Source organism: Sturnus vulgaris, chromosome Z, assembly GCF_052056855.1.
Source record: "Sturnus vulgaris isolate bStuVul1 chromosome Z, bStuVul1.hap1, whole genome shotgun sequence".
NCBI classification, from domain to species: domain Eukaryota; kingdom Metazoa; phylum Chordata; class Aves; order Passeriformes; family Sturnidae; genus Sturnus; species Sturnus vulgaris.
Window position 1 is genome coordinate 15984358 of NC_142283.1, and position 18166 is coordinate 16002523.

Genomic DNA, 18166 nt, shown 5'->3' on the forward strand with positions numbered 1-18166 from the left:
AAGAAAGAAAGAAAGAAAGAAAGAAAGAAAGTTCACGTCAATGTCTGTGTGAGCGCTACCACCAAGATTCCATCAGTTTCCTCCTCTTCCATTGAAGACATTTTAACTAATGAAAGTCAGCTTTTGCAGACAGGAGGCTGCATGCTGATTGTAGCCAGGCTGACATATCTCCTTCAGAAGCATATGCAGTCCTGTCCAAAAATGAATCTCATCACCCCTCCTGATCTGAGTTTTAATGACTGAGTGTCACACTTGAATCCAAATTCATGACTTCTCCTTACGATGGCTAGGGATAGGGCTCAGGAGAAAGAAGGTCCTAAATGACAGGTTACTCCCTGTCCCTCACACTGCTGTCTGTCTGCAGAGCACCACACCAGCAGCAGAACCTCCTCGGGCTCGCTCTCTTCCTCCAGAGGCTGAAGGGGAGGCAAAGGACAACAAATATCCATGGGCTGTCAGTCCAGATCCGGAGCATGCTGAACCTGTAAGTGGCAGCTTTGGCTGGTACACTGCAAAGCTTTGGTGCAGTGCAGAGCTGCAGGTTTCTGATCAGGCAGCACTTGCCGTTTGTGGTTGAAGATGCTGGGGCTGGAGTCCTGCCATGACGCAGCACTTCAGCCCAGCCACTGACACGTGGCAAATGGGATCTGAACTTTCACATGCAGGCATCATTTTCCTGGCATTCTGACAGGGACTGTGAACTTCCCTTGGCGTTCGATAAGCAGTAGCATGCTGTCCTTTAGTGCTACTGGTGTGAAAGTGTGCCCCGCTGTGCACGGTGTCAGTGCAGCCTCTGTGTTGTCAGCGGAGAGAGCAGAGCCAAGGCACAGTTCACAGCCTTGTGGGGTACAGAAGAGCCATTGCTGCCTGCAGGGAGCTCCCCCCTCCACACACTGTCTAGCTAGCTACAGTCACTGCGTCGATGACACCCTTAAGTCTGGCATGCCCAAAGTTTACTTGGGTCAGAGTGCTGAGGAGCTCTGCATGGCAGAGACAAGGTCTGTCTCTGAAGGGCTGGAACGCAGTTCCTGCTGCGTGCTCCCCCGTGCTTGAAATCCTGAGGGAAAGCCAGCTGAGCAGAGCTGAGCAGGGAAATGTTCCCTGCTTCTATTCAGACACTTCATAGCACCTCAAGAGTTATTTAGTTACTCCCATCAACACCCCCACACAACAGCTTCTGCCTTCAGGTGAGCTGTGTGTGCACTTCCTGCCTGTCCCAGCTCTCAGGAGTCCTTATGTCTTGTTTGTGCTTTTTCCCTGCCCATTCCTTGCAGGCGCCAACAGGAGAGCTTCTTGCCTGTCAGGTCTCCTCGGCCCAGGCAGGAAAAGCGGAGTGGCAGGAAAGCATGGATAGAGTGCGCAGGGCCCGGCAGTTCAGGTGTGTGCTAAGCTTTCTCTCTTTTCTCTGGGCAGGGCTGGGCATTGCTGGCCTTTAGGAGGTCCAGCGCCAAAGAACAAATTTGGCTATCTCATCATTTGACTTGCTCAGCACAGCAAAGGGAAGGCAGCTCTTGGGCAGGTCTGGTTGCTGCCTCCTGGGACTCGCTTGTCAAACCTTGCCAAAAAGCATTCTGAACTGGAGCAGGGTAGAAGGAAGGGAGGTTCAGGCTGGGCCTCAGGAGAAGCATAGAACCTCAGAGGCATTAATGCAGCAGAAGAAGCTTGTCAGAGAGCTTGTGCAGATTCCACCTCAGAAAAATTTGGAAAACTGCGCTGGACGGAGCCTGGAGCAGGCTGTCCAGATGCCATAGCTGACCCCAAGGGCTTGGAGCTGAAGAATGGGCTAGAAGCTTCCTGCAGCCCCTGCCAGCCCAAACCATCATGGGATGCTTTGATTATGGGATTGGAAATTCATATCCACCTCCTCTCCAAGCTCTAGCTTGAGGGCTCTTTCCTTGGTGCACTACTGAAAGCAAGAGGAATTGTTGCAGTACTCATCTAGACTTCCCAAGGATGTCTTAGCCAAAGAAGAATTTTTGCAAGTCTGATATGCACTCTATCAGAGAGGAGTGTAAGACCTAGCAGGCAGGAAGCTGTTAAGCTGAGAGAAGCTGAGCTTTCTGCAAGGGTTTTGTGGCTTCTGGAAGCTTGTTTGGCTTTCTCACTGGTGACTCTGTCACCTGCATGAATAACAAAGAGAGATGCTGGTCTAGGGAGGGAAGTGCAGCATTCTCTTGAGGTGCAACTAGAGGGCTGTTGGAAGTCCCTGAGAGTGCCCTACGTGGGACATGGTATGTAGTCCTGCATTTGCAAGGAGAATGTGTTGCTATTAATGGTTTGCTTGTCTGTCTCCTTGTTGTAGACGGAAGGAGTTGTCCGCATTTGAGAGGAAGTGCCACTCCTCACTAGAGAGGGCATTTGAAGTGGCGGCAGAGCCAGCAGAGCAATTGCAGCCTCGCAGGGATCAGCTGAAGGAAGAGTCAGTGCCAAAGGTATGCTCACCTTATTCCTAGGCAGCATCTCTGCGAGAGGGTGTTGTCCTAGCAAGACTGCCTCAAATGCTTCTTCTGGAAGCAAGCTAAGACCGAGAATGTGTTGTTGTTGTTGTTTCTCTACAAAACTGGTGCCCTCCGCTTCCAGGTTTGCCGCCCGCAGCAGCCAGCCCCCAGGGTTCTGGAGAGGCTGCTGCAGGAGTTGTCTCGCCAAGGGCACATCCTGTCCCAGGTGTGCAGAGACAAGGCGCTGCTGGCACAAGAGAACGCGGCCCTGGAAGCCCGACTGGCAGCCACAGAGCGGGACCTACGAGGCCTTTCTGAGCAGCTGGTAGAGGCCAGGTAAAGGCAGGAGGAGACGCTGGGTGGGACATGATTGAAGGTCTGTAATTCCAAAGGTGGTAAGCATTATGTCAGGATTTAGTGCCTCCTGTGTGCTTTCCAACTGTTTCTCAGACAGAGAGGTGACGAGACACGAGAAAAACCAGAAATGGATACTGTGCGCTGAATGTTGTTTCTGTGACCGCTCAGGCTCTCAAAGCCTTTTGGGACACTGGCTTGGGACCCTTTGCACATTCCCCTGACAAATGCAAAGCAAGCCAACTTGGCACTGAATTGGTTTCCAGGGATACTGTGCAGATGTTTGCTGAAGGCAGAAGTTTTCCTCTGCTTTTGGTTTCTCCTTTGGTGACTCTGAACATCGGTCTTTCCTCGCCAAGTAGTCCGACATGGGATTTTCACAATTCAAGGTTCTTCCATGTGAATGTTGCAAGTAGGATGCCGGTGCTTTGGGTGAAGCTGGAGGGTCCAGCAGAAAATCTTGAGACCTTTCTGAGCTAACTCTTGTGAAGTATAGTGCAGAACCTACAGTTGCTTACACGCAGCAGCAGCAGGAGCAGCAGCAGGAAAAGGGAAAGGTCTTCAGCCTTCTCGAGAGTCTCTGGGGATTCTTGCTGAGCACTGATTCTTGCTCACTTGTCCACCCACCTCTGTAACCTGTCAAGATCCCTTTGGCTGCTTCCTCTTCCTTTCTAAAGAGTGCCAAGGCATTTGGGAACTGCTGCCTTAGTTAGCCACAAATAAATGTAGCAAGTGTTCTTGTTCGTGACATTCCAGAAGTTTAAATGACAGGATACCTGTCCCACCTGCAAGACAGTTCTTGTTCAGATAAAAACCTGGTTCTGGTGTCTTACTCATGCTGGTAGAAGCCAGAGGGAGCTTTCATATATGGTTTGGTGCATTCCTTTAGTCCCTTTTACTTCGAGAGTGTCTGGCAAACAAAGTATCTCTACGTACACTAAGAATGGCTTTAAACTTTGATGGGTCAGGCAGGAGAACCCTGTGTTCTCCCAGCTGCAGAGTGACTTGGAAGTGCTGATGAGCTCAGGGCTGTGAGCAGAGGCTGGGCTTTTGCTCATTAGTAGAGACTTTGAGGGCACAGCCACCCATATGGGATATGTCAGACAAGAGCAATTGGAGCTTTGGCTGCTGAGATCAAACTCAGCTGGGCTTTCTGTGCTGGGCTAGGTCATGAGGAAAGGCTGGCCAATCACCTGGAGGGGCCTGCTTTGCTATTTGAAGTGGTAGAAATAGTCTTGCTGTATCTAAGTTTCCATGCAAGCCATTTTCCATACTCAGGTGTGGGAATCTTAAGGCAGACCTTCCCGGAAAACCTGCCCCAGTGTTCCTGCCAGGAACAATTGCTCTTCATCTTCACACCTTGTAGGTCAGAGAAGGAGAGCCTGCAGTGCAGCCTGCTGGAGGCTCAGCAGCACGTGTCAGAGCTGGAGATGGCCAGGAGCCGTCTGGAAGGCCAAGTTCGCTCAGCCGCGCAGGCCAAGGAGGTGATCCTGGGTGAGAGGCTCGTGCACTTTGATTCTGGTGATCTTCCTGCCTGGTGCAGTTGCTCTGAAGCCAGCTCTGTCCGCAGAGCTTCCCAGGAGTGAAGGAGCTGGGGGCAGGTCCCTCCTTCGCTGAAAGTGAAAGGGCTTAAGGTCAGCCGAGTCCTCTGCTTGTGTAGTGTCTGACTGTTGCCGTTTGTCATGTTTGCAGCGGACGTGAAGGGCCTTCGGCGTGAGCTGCAAGCTGTAAGATCTTTCAGCAAGCAGCAATGTGAAAAGATGGCTCAAGAGCTGCGCTGGGCAGAAGAGCAGTGCAGCAAGGCTCTGCGACTCTGGCAGTGTGCTCAGGAAGAGGACAAAAGGAAGCTCCTGAAAAAACTGGTAGGAAACAATACGCTTGAGTATTTCTCATGCAAGCTTGGTGGGCTGGCTTAGCAGAAGAGCAGCCCGAGTATGTGGCACGGCCTCAAGCCTGTGCTGTTGGCTACGTGTTGCTGGGCCAGGCAGCAGAGGGCTACAAGGGCTCGTACTTGAGACCCTGAGAAGCCCCAGAGGCCGGTGCCAGGACAGGAAATGCAGCCACGGGTTCAGGACGGGCATAAGCCAAGTGTCCCAGGAGGCTGCGTGATCACCACCCAAAGCATGGCCGCAAAGGGGCAGGATCTTCCCCACACCCTCATGCCATGTAGCAGACTGCTGACCTTGCTGCCAACTGCAGTCCCAGCAACTGGGTCCCTTGCTTTCTATCCTTCCACGGTGGACAGAGCTCTTCCCTTTAGCCTCGAAGTGTATGCAACAGGCCACATGTTGCTGGCATTTCAGCTAGTGGCCTGACTTGTGACTAGGGCATTGGGCTGCTGGCCTCATCCTCAGCCTGCAGTGCAGCTGCAGCTTTTCCTTGATCAAAGGACAGGGCGAATTGGAGCAGAGAACATCTGAGAAGAGAAATGCTGAGGAGAGGGGCCAGGAAACAGCCAGCCAACAGAGTGGGGTGGGGAAGGAAGGCAGCGTCTCCTTTCCTTCCACCTGCTGACCATCCTCTTAAGTTTCTTGTTGGGACACGAGTGCTGGAGGGCACAAAGTCACTACTGTGCTCTCTTCAGGTGGGGGGTTGTGGGAGGGATGAAGCTTCCATTTTTTTCTTTGGGGAGCTTGGCTGAGACTTCATCTGGAAGTGTCTTCTTCCTCTCATCAGGAGAGCGAGCTAGAACAGCACCAGTTGGAGGCACAGGAGCTGCTGGAGCAACGGGAAAAGTCCCTGGCAGAGGTACAGAGGGAGCAGGAGAAAAGCCTGCTGAAGATGAGGCAGGGAGTTGCCATCATGCAACCTGAATAAGAAAAGCTAGAAAGCCAGTCAAGAGTCTTGGCTGCCACACAAGTGGTGTGTGGCAAGTTTAAAGCTGACTTCTCTTCGTTTCTGTGCAGCTCCAGTGCAAGAAAAATGAGCTCTTCTGCAAAGTGCGCCAGCTGCAGCAAAAGCTAAAGCAAAGCCAGCAGCAGGTGGAGTGCCTGAGACTGGAGCTGGAAGAGGAGCAAGAGAATGGGCAGGTGAGCCCGACTAGCCAGGTAGCAGAGGGAAGGGCAGCAAGAGGGGCAAGAACTGGCGACCTCAGGAAAGGGGGGCAAGGCCTACTGCAGGCACTGGAAGCACAGAGCCTGGCAGGCTCCAGCGGTGAGCAGCAGGAAGAAGAGTTAGCATGGAAGGGTTAGAGCTGGATAAAGAAGTATGTGGCTGAACGGAAGTGCTTTTGAGAGTGGAACAGGAGAAACTTGAGCATGACGGCAGGAGCCAGTAAGATTCTTCTTGACAGATTATCAAAGCAGAGCTGCAGGATGCTCAAAGGAAGATGAAGGCAATGGAGAAGAGGCACAAAAAAGACATGGAAAGGATGCAAGAGATGCAGCTGCAGTACAGGCTGGCTGAAGAAAAGCAGGTGAGTGGAGGGCAGTAGGCACTGCATTCCCGCAACAAGTGGTGTCTCCTCACCTTTCCCCTGCAAAGCAGCAGGTGGATGGGGGGGCAATGCCTCTGGCTGCCATGCTCTGTGGTGTCCATCAGAGCTGATCAGAAGGACATTGGCTGGGCTGCTGAACCTCAGCTGCTGCCCTGGCCAGCGGGGCTAGTGCTGTGGCCAGTGGCCAGCAATCCTCTGAATGTATTTCTGCTGTGCCTCTTAGTGCTCGCTTTGTTTTTTGAGGGCTTTGTTCAGGTGAACATGGTGGCCCACGCAGCTTCTGCACAAGTTGTCTCCATCTGTGGTGAATGCAGACCTCAAAAGGGGGTGAAATGTAAAGTTGCTCTTTCCCTTTCACAGTCTCTAACATGGCTGGCTGTGACAAGCTGGAGTCTCCTGCTGCTTGGCGGGGTTTGACTTGAGGTGCAAGAGTTGAGAGCTCAGCTTGCAGCCTAACACAAGTGTTGTTCCTAAGGGCTTGCTTTTGAAATGCACAGCCTGGGGCAACTCTTCCAGCCACCTTCCTGACACAAACACCTTTCTTTGTCCCAGATGGATGCGGGCCATGCCATGGAAGCTGCCGCTGCAGCAGCATCCTCCAGAGAAGCCTCCTCTCCACAGCCTGAAAACCCGAGCACCAGCAGCTCGCCCAGCTCAAGCCAGGAGGCAGAGCGGCTGCACCAGGAGAGAGAGGAGCAGTGCCTGGAGCTGCTGAGTACGTCCTGTGCATTTCTTGTGCGACTGGGCAGTGTGTTGTGTGTGTGCCTCAGCATGAGCTGTTCCTCCTCACTTTGGTGTCACACAGACATTTTGGACTCCCTAGAGAAGCTGTTGTTGTGCTTGGAGGCAGCCAGGGAGCACTTGGGGCGTTCCTTTTGCCTTTGAGGGCAGCTGGGAGAGGCTGGGCTTTGCCTGTGCTTCCCTATGCAGCAAAAGCAAAAGCGGGGGGAGTGTTTCCCGAGCAGCAGCAAATGCCGCAGTGAATGCTTGTGTGCTAGTCTGGCCAAATGGATCAGAATAGCTGGCTTCCTAGATGGCCCTTCAAGTCCTGACTTGTCACCAGTCATTGCAGACAGAATACTTCAGAGGAATCGATTGGCTGTGGGGCTGGTTTCACCCTGGTGTTGGGTTTATGACCGTTAGTCCTTCTACAATTCCTTCTACAGCTCATTTTGATAGGAATTCTACCTTTTGGTTAGTCCGACCTCCTTGAAAAGAACATCAGGTAACACCACAAATAAGAGAGGAAGAGGTTATTTCAGTAGACCCCAAATGTTCAAAATTTATATTCTTAGAACAATCGCTAGGAAGCAGAGAGGAAGAGTGTTGGTTACAGTTTTAAGCACAGAAGCATGAACGGGACGGGCCTGCTGTGGAACGCGTCTCGAGCTGTTTTGTTTTCTTTCAAGCATTAGTCTGATTGCACAGGTGGCACAACGGGAAGATGTCAGCAGCTCATGTCCTCGGCAGCAGCCGCAGGACGTGATGTTACAACGGCCTTTGAAAGTTTCTTGACCAGTCACAAAAAGCAGAAGCGTATTGACAGTAGTTGCATCTAACCACTATCAGTACATGTACCTTTGGTTGAGCAATGCTTGCTTACTTTGAATACAATACCCACTTGTAAGCCTTAGAATACAATGCACAGAGCTCCAATATTAAGCTTAGACCTTGCTGATATTTTGCTAGATACAATTTTCTGCAGCTTAAAGAGTTCTTTCAGCCAAGCGTTAATACAATGACCATTGTTCAAGTTGTCCTTTCTTTCTACTTTTCATATAACTTTTCTGCTGACTACTGCTTAGCTCTAATTGCAGTTCTGCTGTTTCTGAGGCCTTTTAAGGGTTTCAAGGAATTTAAGAATGAAGGATTTCTGAATTGTAAGGATTGCCACAGAAGAGGTCTTTGTCAAGTGCAGCAAAGGAAGAAAAGCAGGGTCCTTTTTTTACAGTCCCTCTTTGATATGTTCGTTGCATGCTTAGGAAATGCATCAAAGAGACTCATCTATGTGGCATGGTCAGATGAAACTGCCTTGCAGGCAATTGTCAGGAGCAAGCTTGCAGCCCCTCTGCTGCATGTCCCTCCGGCCATGGGCACTTTGTCACGGCTAATGCCCAGCCCGTGAATGCTCTTGGAATAGTAAGCAGCGGCCTGAATCCCAGCACAGATCATACTCTAGGAAAGCACACCGGGGCCTTGGTGACTCTGCAGTACAACCAACAAAGCTGCTTCTCGGAACCGCTAATAACTGCCAGTGCTGTGCTGTCAGAGATTACCTGGTCAGGTACAGAACACAGCCCGTTTTACTCAGTGTCTGCCATCAGCCGTTGGGACAAAAGGTGGATTGATCTCTTCCTCCATGTGTCTGAACACAGAGACAATCATATTCTGTCTTGAGTGGGGTCAACATCTCGTAAGGGAGCTCGCTCTGGCTCTGGCTTCTTCCCAGTGGTTGTCAGTGCCCATGTGTGGGCTTAGGCAGCCTTTTTGTCATACGTGCCCTGCCACTGATGGCTGATGTGAGTGCAGAGGCTGGAGCCTTCCTTAGCTGTGAGATTTCAGCTGCCAGCCCATTGCTGCAGCTTTGCCTGGACTGGTGGAAGGATCAGCATCTCATTTGGGCAGCTGTCTGTGTCACGGCAGCGCCTGTGGAGTGGCCCTGTCCTTGTCACCCGTCTCAGCTGTGCCCATTTGGGACGATGGGGCACGTGTTCTACGGCCGAGTGCAGGGCTAGTGAGTGCTGCATCTCAGGCTGAAGACGAGCTGTGTAGTTCTTCAGTACAGGGGGAATGGGCAAAATTGTCTTCAGAACTTAGCCTGCTCATAAATGAAGGGGATCCCAATTCTTACAGCCACAGCTCTTGGATTTATATGAGCTGCTGTTCTTTGAATATGTCAAGGCATTTTTTAGGCAAACTGCTGAGAGGTAGAGAAGGCCCTCTCCTCTCCTAGAAACCACTCCTCAATATTCTATTTGCTCAGCTGAAAGCAGCTGGTGATAAAAATCCATCCCAGATCCCAGGGTGCCTTTAATCTTTGTGAGTATGAAACCTTTGGCTGAATCTCACAAGAGAGTATTTATTCCCGAGAAAGGGAAGACTCATGATTTTTCAGCTCTCCTTCCCGTTTATAGATGACAACCAGTTGCCTGGGTGCCTGTTCTTTTCTGATCTCTGTTCACTGGGATGGTGTCTCCACGGGCTTAGTTTTTTCTCAAGGTAACCCGTCAAAGGAGTGTGGGGAACCTGACTCCATGCAGGCCACGTGTGCTACAGAGCTGCCTGTCTTGCTGGGGCTCTTGTTGTCGTTGTCGTTGTTGCCATGGTTGTTAGCCAAGTGACCATAAATTGCTCAGAGTCCCAGAGAGTGGAGCTGCGTTTGAGATCTCCTGGAAGTCAGGAACTCTGTTTTCAAGTTTGCTTCTTGCATTTGTTTTCTTTCAGGGCATGTTGTGAGCGTGGGGAATCTGGAAAAGGAATACACCGGATGGGAAGTTATTGGCAGTGGGTGAGTGCAGCCACACTTACTTCTACAGAACCATGGGCCAGCTGTTTTGCTGCTGTAATATCAAGTGGGAAGTCAGGCAAGCTGCAGGCATCTTCGGACCCTGGCTTTAGATTGTCTCTGTCTCAGTACTGACCACTGGGCATCATCAAAGAGAACTGGATGCTGACAATGTCTTGCCTGCCTCAAGGAGCAGGACCTGGAAGCCCTCCTGTTCCTCGAGTGCATGGCACCAGTTTGCTTATTTTCTGAGGAGATATGGTTTTGTATGATTCAAAGTACTACGGCCACACTGATTCAGGAAGAAAAAACTCATGAGAGCAGCTTCCCACATGATAGGTGTCAGATAAGAGCTCTCAGTAGTATTTCTTTACATTATTTTGCGGAAAACAATATTCAGCGGTCAGGACAAGAAGAAAGGCTGCGTTGCGTTGCCTGAGTTTTGTAGAGAGAATCAAAAGAGAGTGGTGAGAAGGCCCAACAAGACTGTGTGTTTCAGTGCCTAGAAAGGCTCGAGACAGGCACAGACAGAAAAAAAAGGCAAAGAAAACCCCTGCCTCCATAATCTAGTGTGTACATTTGGGATTTGTCGCAGCCCTTTGTCTTCCTTTTGGATCCCGCTTATCTCTTAGGCAGGCTGCATGGCAGAGGGCTGCTGGGCTGCTGTGCTTTTAGTAAAGAATAGATGAACTCTTGTGTTTGCAAAACACTGCAGGTAGCAGAGAGCTCCTGCCTGGGCAGCCTTTTGCTCCTCAGCACTCAATCGCTTCTCTGTTTTTGCCGCTGTTCTGTTTCTAGGAGTTTTGGAACCGTTTATAAGGCCTTTGAAGCTGCCACAGGACGAGCGGTAAGTGCCAACAGCCCATGAATACTTTGCATCCCTTGAGTGCTTCTCCCTGGTGATGTTATCTGTAGCCAGAGCTGTGGGCTGCCTGTCTTGGCAGCCAAGGCTGTCGCTGCAATTTGAAGAGACTTTGTCCTTCCTCCCTGCCTGAATGAGTGCAAGGATGGCAGTGGTATCTTTCAGAGAAGGACACACCTGCTTGGATTTACAGGATAAATATGCATAGATTAGCTGCTGGCAACAGCCATCATTCTGGCCCAATTCCTCTTTAGCCGAGGTTCAGACACAAATAGCATTTCCCATTGTTTTATATCACATGGTTCAGTTGGAAAATATAATGCAAGACCTAAAGAAAGAGAGATCTTGTCTGGGGAGCACTTTTGCTTTTCACACCTAAGGAACCTGGTACACACGCACACACTCACACACACACACACGCACACACCCCTACATACACAGACAGAGATCGATGAGAAGAAGCTGATGAAGAGCCTTAAAGAACACAGCCTTGTGTTGGTCCTGTGTCGGTGACATCCCATTACAGAGATGCTGTTTGTACTGCACAGTACAAATAGGGGTGTTTTGGAGAGTCCCAGTGCTCTTTGGGGCTAAAAGTTGAAAGTCGTGAATTCTCATTTCTGGCTCTCAGCAAACACAACTCCATCGTCCTGGTAATTGCTTTATCCACCTACAGTGCTGCGCTCAGGAACCGCACTTGGAGGGAGGTCTATAAGGCGTCCAAAAGGCCTAAAGCCCGCTTATAACCTGGGGTGTGTCCATAGTGTACCACAGAAAGGGTTCTTCCTTTTTAAATCCACTAAAGAACTACAAGTTTAAACTGTGTCCAAGAATGTTCTTCAGTGATGCAAAATGCAAACGGAAGAAGTTAGGATGTGCTAGGATTGTAACTCTATTTTGAGTCGTCTTGGAGTTCTTTTTGGACAGCATTTTCTCCCTAATGTATACGTGCGCTTTGGTGCACAGTCAAGAATGGCAGCACTTTCTGAAACGCTGGTCAAAGCCCCTAGAAATGCTAATGTATTTTCAGCGGTTTCCATTTCTTTTCACAATCGAGCAAAGAGCAAAATTGAGGAAAATTGCTTTTGACTCGCAAAACGCGTGTAAATGAGAATAGTGGTGATAAACAAGGGCCATTTGAGAATTCTGTGTGTGCAGAGAGTGTTGTTGTTGCTTTGTGGTTGATGTTGAGAGTCCCTTTCAACTGAGGGCACAAGGCATCCTGGCCCGCCAGCGTGTGGAGAAAGAGGCTCTTGTAATGTCTGTTCCTAACGGCTCCCAACACGGTTGTAGGTGGCCGTAAAGCAAATTGATCTCCAGCACCAGGGCTGCGAGGAGGTTTTAAAAGAACTCCTGGTGATAAGGGAAAAGAAGAACCCCAATATTGTTACCTACCTAGAAAGGTAAGTAGTTCTGGTCTTTTTCTGGCAATGTTCGCTTCCATACAGCAAGGCAGAGGTTTAAAAGCTCTTTACTCACTGGCAGAAAATTGATCTTTCTACGAACAGCAGTCCACTCCTGTAGCAGGCATAGGAGGAGATTGCATTTTGTCCTCATTCGTGGGTCCTGCAAGAGACAGCTTGAAGATGGTCCTCAGAAGCGTGGCTCTCATACTGAGCCAGCAGCTTGCACGTTCACTCGCTGCATGTTCTTTTGCTGTTTCGGGGTGTGATTTTTTCCGGATGTTGGAGGAGGAGGTCTGGGAAACCAACACAGAAATGATTTCCCATGCACTGTTTTCACTATTTTCCATTGCCTTGCATGCCAAAAGACTAGGCTAAGAGAAACATCATTTGCCAGGTTTGAAGTGGTTTTTCCTGTTTGTGACTGTCCTCTATGCAAGGTTTTCCAAAGGGTGTCGGCAGTGCTGCACACCCCCGTGTCGTGGGTAAAAGCTGTGAAAACCGTGTCTCCTCGTTGCTGGAATTAATGGTGGGATTTGTGTATGAAGATGAGGAAGCAGCTGCTGGGATGTGTCTGCTTCCAGATTTATCTTTGCCATGGCAAAAGTGACTTTTTTCCCTGCTTGCCACCTGAGCCGTCTCCTTCTGTGCGGATGTGCGTTCCTCATTGAGACGGCACAGATTGCAAGCACTGGATAGTCTAGGTGGAGCGTGTCTTCATTTCATTCCATCCTCATTTACGTGTGACCTGGAAACAAAACTCTACTGTAGGCATTTCTTCGGTGCAGCAATTTAACTGTGCACATTCAGCCCCACGCTGTTGTTTTCATCTTCCAGCTACCTGGAAAATGGGGATGTCTGGCTGGTGCTGGAGTACATGGACGGAGGCTCTTTAGCTACAGTGGTGAGCCAGAAAAGGATGGTTGTAGGACACATAGCAACTGTCTGTCGGGAGGTAAGGGATCCTGCTTGTACTTTGGATGCCTTGGACAGGCTCGTCCTTTGAAAGCGCTGCTAAGTGAGTGATTCCGTGTTCAGAGCTTGCTTTCTGTGCTGCTCTTATTGTTCAGAGAAGAGCGAGCATCTGCACTGCACTGCCTGCCGGTGTCCCTGCCCTTACTATAGTCTGCTAATTTCTCTTATCTACTGGTGTTGAGCTCTGTCTCTTCTTCATTTTCATTTTCTGCCTGTAATTGCAAAGAAGTCAATGCAGAAAGCTTCTGGATGTGCCAGTTTTAAACCAACAGCAAAGGCAAAGAGAGACTCTGCTATCACAGGTCTCAGCTTCAAAGGATGGCATGGCACCCACCATGCTGCTTGCTGCTGAAAACTGACACATGAGCTACTTCGACCCTCGTCCTGTGGTCTCCCGCCCGACAATGATCCCCTTGGTACCTGAGGCAGGGACTTTTCCTTTTTTGGAAAACCGTTGCTTGTCCTCAGGATGGGGAGAGCGCATTCGCTGTAGCAGCAGTCATTGCACTGGCTTTGCAGGGCACAGTCTCCTGCAACGACTGATGTTTCCCCCTCAGAAAGGAACATGCCTTCCCTTGGAAAGATGCTGCTCTCCTCGTGATGCAGTAGCAAGCTCTTCCTCTTGGCAGCACTCACTGTTCCTGTGACATCTGTCAATCTTCAGGAGCAGTTTCCTTTAAAGCGTGTGATGACGTCGGATCAGGCCAACTTTTGTCCTCCTCTTTCTTTTTTCTCTCTCAGTGCCTGCAAGGCCTGGCTTTCCTTCATGCCAACCAGGTGATCCACAGAGACATCAAAAGCAGCAACATCCTTCTGGGCCGGGACGGCTCCGTCAAGTTAGGTGGGTGTTCCTGCTCAGGAGCCGCTCCCCGGGGAGGCAGTGTGGGGCTGCTTTTGAGTGGCTGCCAGGTGCCCGGCAGTGGTGCTGGTGAGAGTGCACAGGGCACTGCTGCAAGCTCAGGACGCAGCTGCAAGGTGCTGAGAGGTCTAGAAAGGAAACAAGGTGTCAAGAGTAGCTTTGCTTTGTGCTTTGTGCTCCTTCCGGAAGGAGGGAGTTACAGTGTAAACCACCAGGTGAATGAAGAAAAGCCACGGTGTGAATAGTGGGGGGGCGGGGGGTTGCTAAGTGGACAGTTGCCCATGTCCTTGGCTGCAGCCCTGAGGAAGGAGAGCACAGCTGCTTTTGCAGCTGGATTCCGCACTGCATTCTGAGACTTAGAGAGGCGAACTATTTTCCTTGGTTTCCTCCTTGAAGCAGTGTTTGTTTTTCTCCTCAGCTGATTTTGGCCTCTGTGCTGTGCTCGTCCCTGAGCGCAGCAAACGGAGGTCGATGGTCGGGACCACCTGCTGGATGGCGCCCGAGGTTGTGAGAGGAGAGCCATACGGCCCCAAAGTGGACACCTGGTCCCTTGGCATCGTGGGAATAGAAATGGCCAAAGGAAGGGCTCCTTATATTTGGAAAACCCAGGACACGGTAAGGTGCAAATACGCTCAGATGCTGCTGTCCTACTGCTCTGTCACAACGGGATTAGACAAAATCCCATTCCCACAGCTGGAACTAGTTCCACCAAGGCCCACTTGTCAAATGTCCCTGGGGCCCACATAAACTTCCAAGGCAAGACCTGTTGAAGGTTGGAATAGCTGGCGCTGCATTGAGGCCTTTTTTATTCTGGTTGGGAAGGTTCATCTCTTACCATCTGCTAGGCAAGAAATTGCCACTGCAAACTGCAGCGTAAAATATGGGCTCAAGGTGAGCACTTAAGGATGTGGAAAGATCACACAGAGTTCTTGTGTTTCCATTTACTTCAGGCCAAATACCTGATAGGCAAGCGAGGGGCACCGTATCTGCACAAGCTCAGGCTACCCTCTGGCTTGTGTGAATTTCTGGGCTGCTGCCTGCAGATGGATGTGCACAGGCGAGGCTCTGCCGAGGAACTTCTGCAGGTACAATGCAAATCGGCTGCAGCCAAACAGCTGCTCCCTGTCAGGCTTTGCTCCTCGGCCAAACTCCAGGGCATTGGATGGGCTTCCCCATAATAATCTCCTCTCTGGGCGCTTTTCAAATGAAAACCAAGTAGGATCCAAGACTAGTTGAGGTTAGAATGGACCAGTGAAGGTCATTTAGCCTAAACTCCCTGCCACTGGCAAGGGAATCTTCAAGTAGGTTAGGTTGCTTAGAGCCCCACCCAACATGTCCTTGAATGTTGCCAAGTGTGGGGCACCTCCCAGCTCTCTGGGTAAGTTGTGCCAGTGTTTCAGCACTCTCCTGGTAAAGAGCTTCTTCCTTAGAGGCAATCTGAATGGACTCTCTTTTAGCTTGGCATCATTCCCTCTTGTCCTGTTGTAATGGGCCCTGCTAATAGATGTATCCCCATCTTTCTTAGAAGCCCTTCAAATACTGAAAGGTCTCCCCAGGGCTTGCCCTTCTGCAGACTAAGCAAGCCCAATTCTCACCGCCGTTCCGGAGAGGACAGCTCCCACCTTCTGGTCATTTGCAAGGCCCTCTTTTGCTCTTGGGTGGTGGATTCAGGTTTACCTGGTAGCAAAGGAACTGAAGTACAGTAGTGCTGGGGATGAAGGCCCGAAGTGGGGCTTGAAGAGCACAGCAGAAGAAATCCCTGCCAAGCGGTTCTAGATTGGTCTGTGGGAAGAGAGGGGTGGTGGGAGGCTGACTGTGAGCATCCCAGGGCACCCAGCTTGTCCCTCCTGCCTTACTCTTCGAGCTTTCTGCCAGCCAAACGGGGACAGCTGAGCAGGATTTGTGCCAGCCCCATGCACTGCCTGGCCCACTCAAGTCGATGAGAACTGCTGCAGCTTTGCTGCCAGGTTTTGTGGCAGACAGGAGCTGGTGACTGGGCCACTTCCTTAGCTGCCCCTGCTGTGGAGGAAGATGGCACGCAGCACAGGAGGGGGGGCATGCCAAGGCAGACACTGCTCTTCCTGCAAGCCAGAGCTGAGTCCATCTGCACTCTGCCACTTGTGTCTGTGTGTTTCTGGCGCTAGAGGAATCCAGCTTGAGCCTCTTAGAAGGTCAGCTTGGAAAATCATGGTTCCTTTTTCCTTTGTGTCTTTTAAATTGGTTTCTTTTGTTTCTGTTTCCTTTGGACAGCATCCATTTCTCAAATTAGCGGAGCCTCTCTCCAGCTTCTTCTGAAGCCCGATTGCTGTCATCCCTGCAGCAAAGTAATGAAGGAAGCAGAGGAGATGGCAGGGACCACTTCAGCGCTTTGAGAGCACAGCTCTGAGAGCAGGCAGAAATGCTGAGGAGAGAGGGGCCAGGAAACAGGCAGCCGTGACTGCGGGAAAGGAATGTGACATCTCCTTTTGTCCCATCTGCTGCTCCTCCTTCCAAATTTCTGATTAGGACAGCATTGTGGGGGGGGGCACAAAGCCATGACTAATGTGCAATTTTCAGTTGGGGCTTTGTGTGGTGCATGAAGGTTCTGCTGATTATCTGGGGAGCTTGGCTGGGACTTCATCTGGAACTTGTCTTGGTTTGAAAGACAAGTAGCTGCTAAGAAAGGCAGGAGCCTCTCTTTAAAATGGAGAATGTAAAATTATTATAATTTAGGAATTAAGGGGACACTCAGGCAAAGATAGGGGGATAAGGATAACAGTTTTTTGCTAATATATCTAACAAGACAAAAACCCCCAAAAACCAAAAAACCAAAAAACCAAACCAGAAACATAGCTATGAAATTAAAACCAAACAGAACAGGAACCCAGTTCCAGTCCTTCTCGGCCACAGGCATCCTTCCCCGTGGTGCAGTTACCAGTGGTGGACAGGGGCAGATCCCATGCAGCTGCAGGGGTGCTGGGAGTGATGGCGGCAGTACTGTGGATGGGAAAGGGATGGAGGAGAGACTTTGCACACAGCGCCGGTCCCGGTGCTCAGCAGGGTGCTTGGAGATAGCAGACTGAGGTGAGAAGGCAGCAGTGCGGGGTCTAAGAGCCAAAAAAGATGGCTCCCGGCATTGGGATGGCGGGGGATGGTGGGTAGCAGCAGCGGTCGTCCTCCTTTGACTCCACAAGCAAACGGGAGCGAACCAGTGCCTCCCTCCCCATCTCCTGTTCTGGCTTCTGATCTCGCAGTTTTTCCCCCTTCCTCCGCCCCCCCCCCTTTCCCCTGCCTTTCTCCTGCCACTAGCCACCCATGCTAGGTCCTACCCAACAAATTTCTTAGCATAACAATGGGGAAAATTCCACAGAGAGAAAAGGGAAAAAATCAACCCCCAACAAAGTGTCTTCCTCTCCTCACCAGGCAAGCAAGCAGGAACGACAGAGTTCAGAGGCACAGCAGAGGCTGGCGCAGAGGGAAAACTTCCTGGCTGAAGTACAGAAGAAGGAGGAGGAGGAGAAAAGGCTGCTTGAGATGAAGGAGGACGTTGCCACTGCAATATATGATATAATGTAATTCGTGGATAGTTGTAAATTAATGCGGAATAAGCAGTTTTGGTATGAATAAAGTAACAAAGGAAACTCAGAAACCGAAAAGAGAACCACGGATGAAAAGGACGCAGATTGCTTCATCACAACATTGTAACAGCCAACAAAAGCAGGACAGCCCAGATTAACAGGTGAATAGGCGTGGCCACAGAGATGGCTCACTCCAAAACCGTCCAGGCAACACCCAAACGATGAGCTCCCAACAAGCACCCGCGATCAAGATAACCAGAACCAGAAAAAATACATCTCAATACCAGCTTCCAGTAAACCAAGGCCTGCCTTCGTCAGAATTCATCATCTCCCAGCCCAACGCAGAGAAAGAAAACCACATGAATATGCGAAACGACAAAAGGAGACCAAGACCTGTGCTCCTGGCTAGGAAAAGCTGTATATAAACTGGACTGACACAGCGTTTTTGTGAACATTGGGGGATCCGGTGCGGTAGAGTTCGGATGGTAGCGTGTTAACACGGCGCTGATCCCGGGTTCGGCGTTGCTCTTTGAAATTCTGGCTGTCGTGGACCGTATCCTGATCATGAAATAAAGTATCGCTTATTTATGATTATACTCAATTCCGATGAATATCTTTATTATTTATAACACTGCTAAATCAGCCCACAGCACAGCAGCAGGGGAAAAGGCCTCTCAGCTGTGCAGGTGCAATAAGCTGCCATCAATGCACAGGAAAATTGCATTTCCTCTTTATGAGGGAGAGGAAAACTGGTTTAGCAGAGGGAGAAGGAGGAAT

At 50.4% G+C, this 18166-nt stretch overlaps 1 long non-coding RNA gene across 1 annotated transcript; it reads left to right on the plus strand.

The window, feature by feature from the left end:
- The first annotated feature begins 12916 nt into the window (after positions 1-12916).
- Positions 12917-17964, plus strand: LOC148219699 (uncharacterized). Its single transcript, XR_015799319.1, has 3 exons — positions 12917-13814; positions 14251-14447; positions 17235-17964. It is a non-coding gene; the product is annotated as an uncharacterized LOC148219699 (long non-coding RNA).
- Positions 17965-18166: the final 202 nt, after the last annotated feature.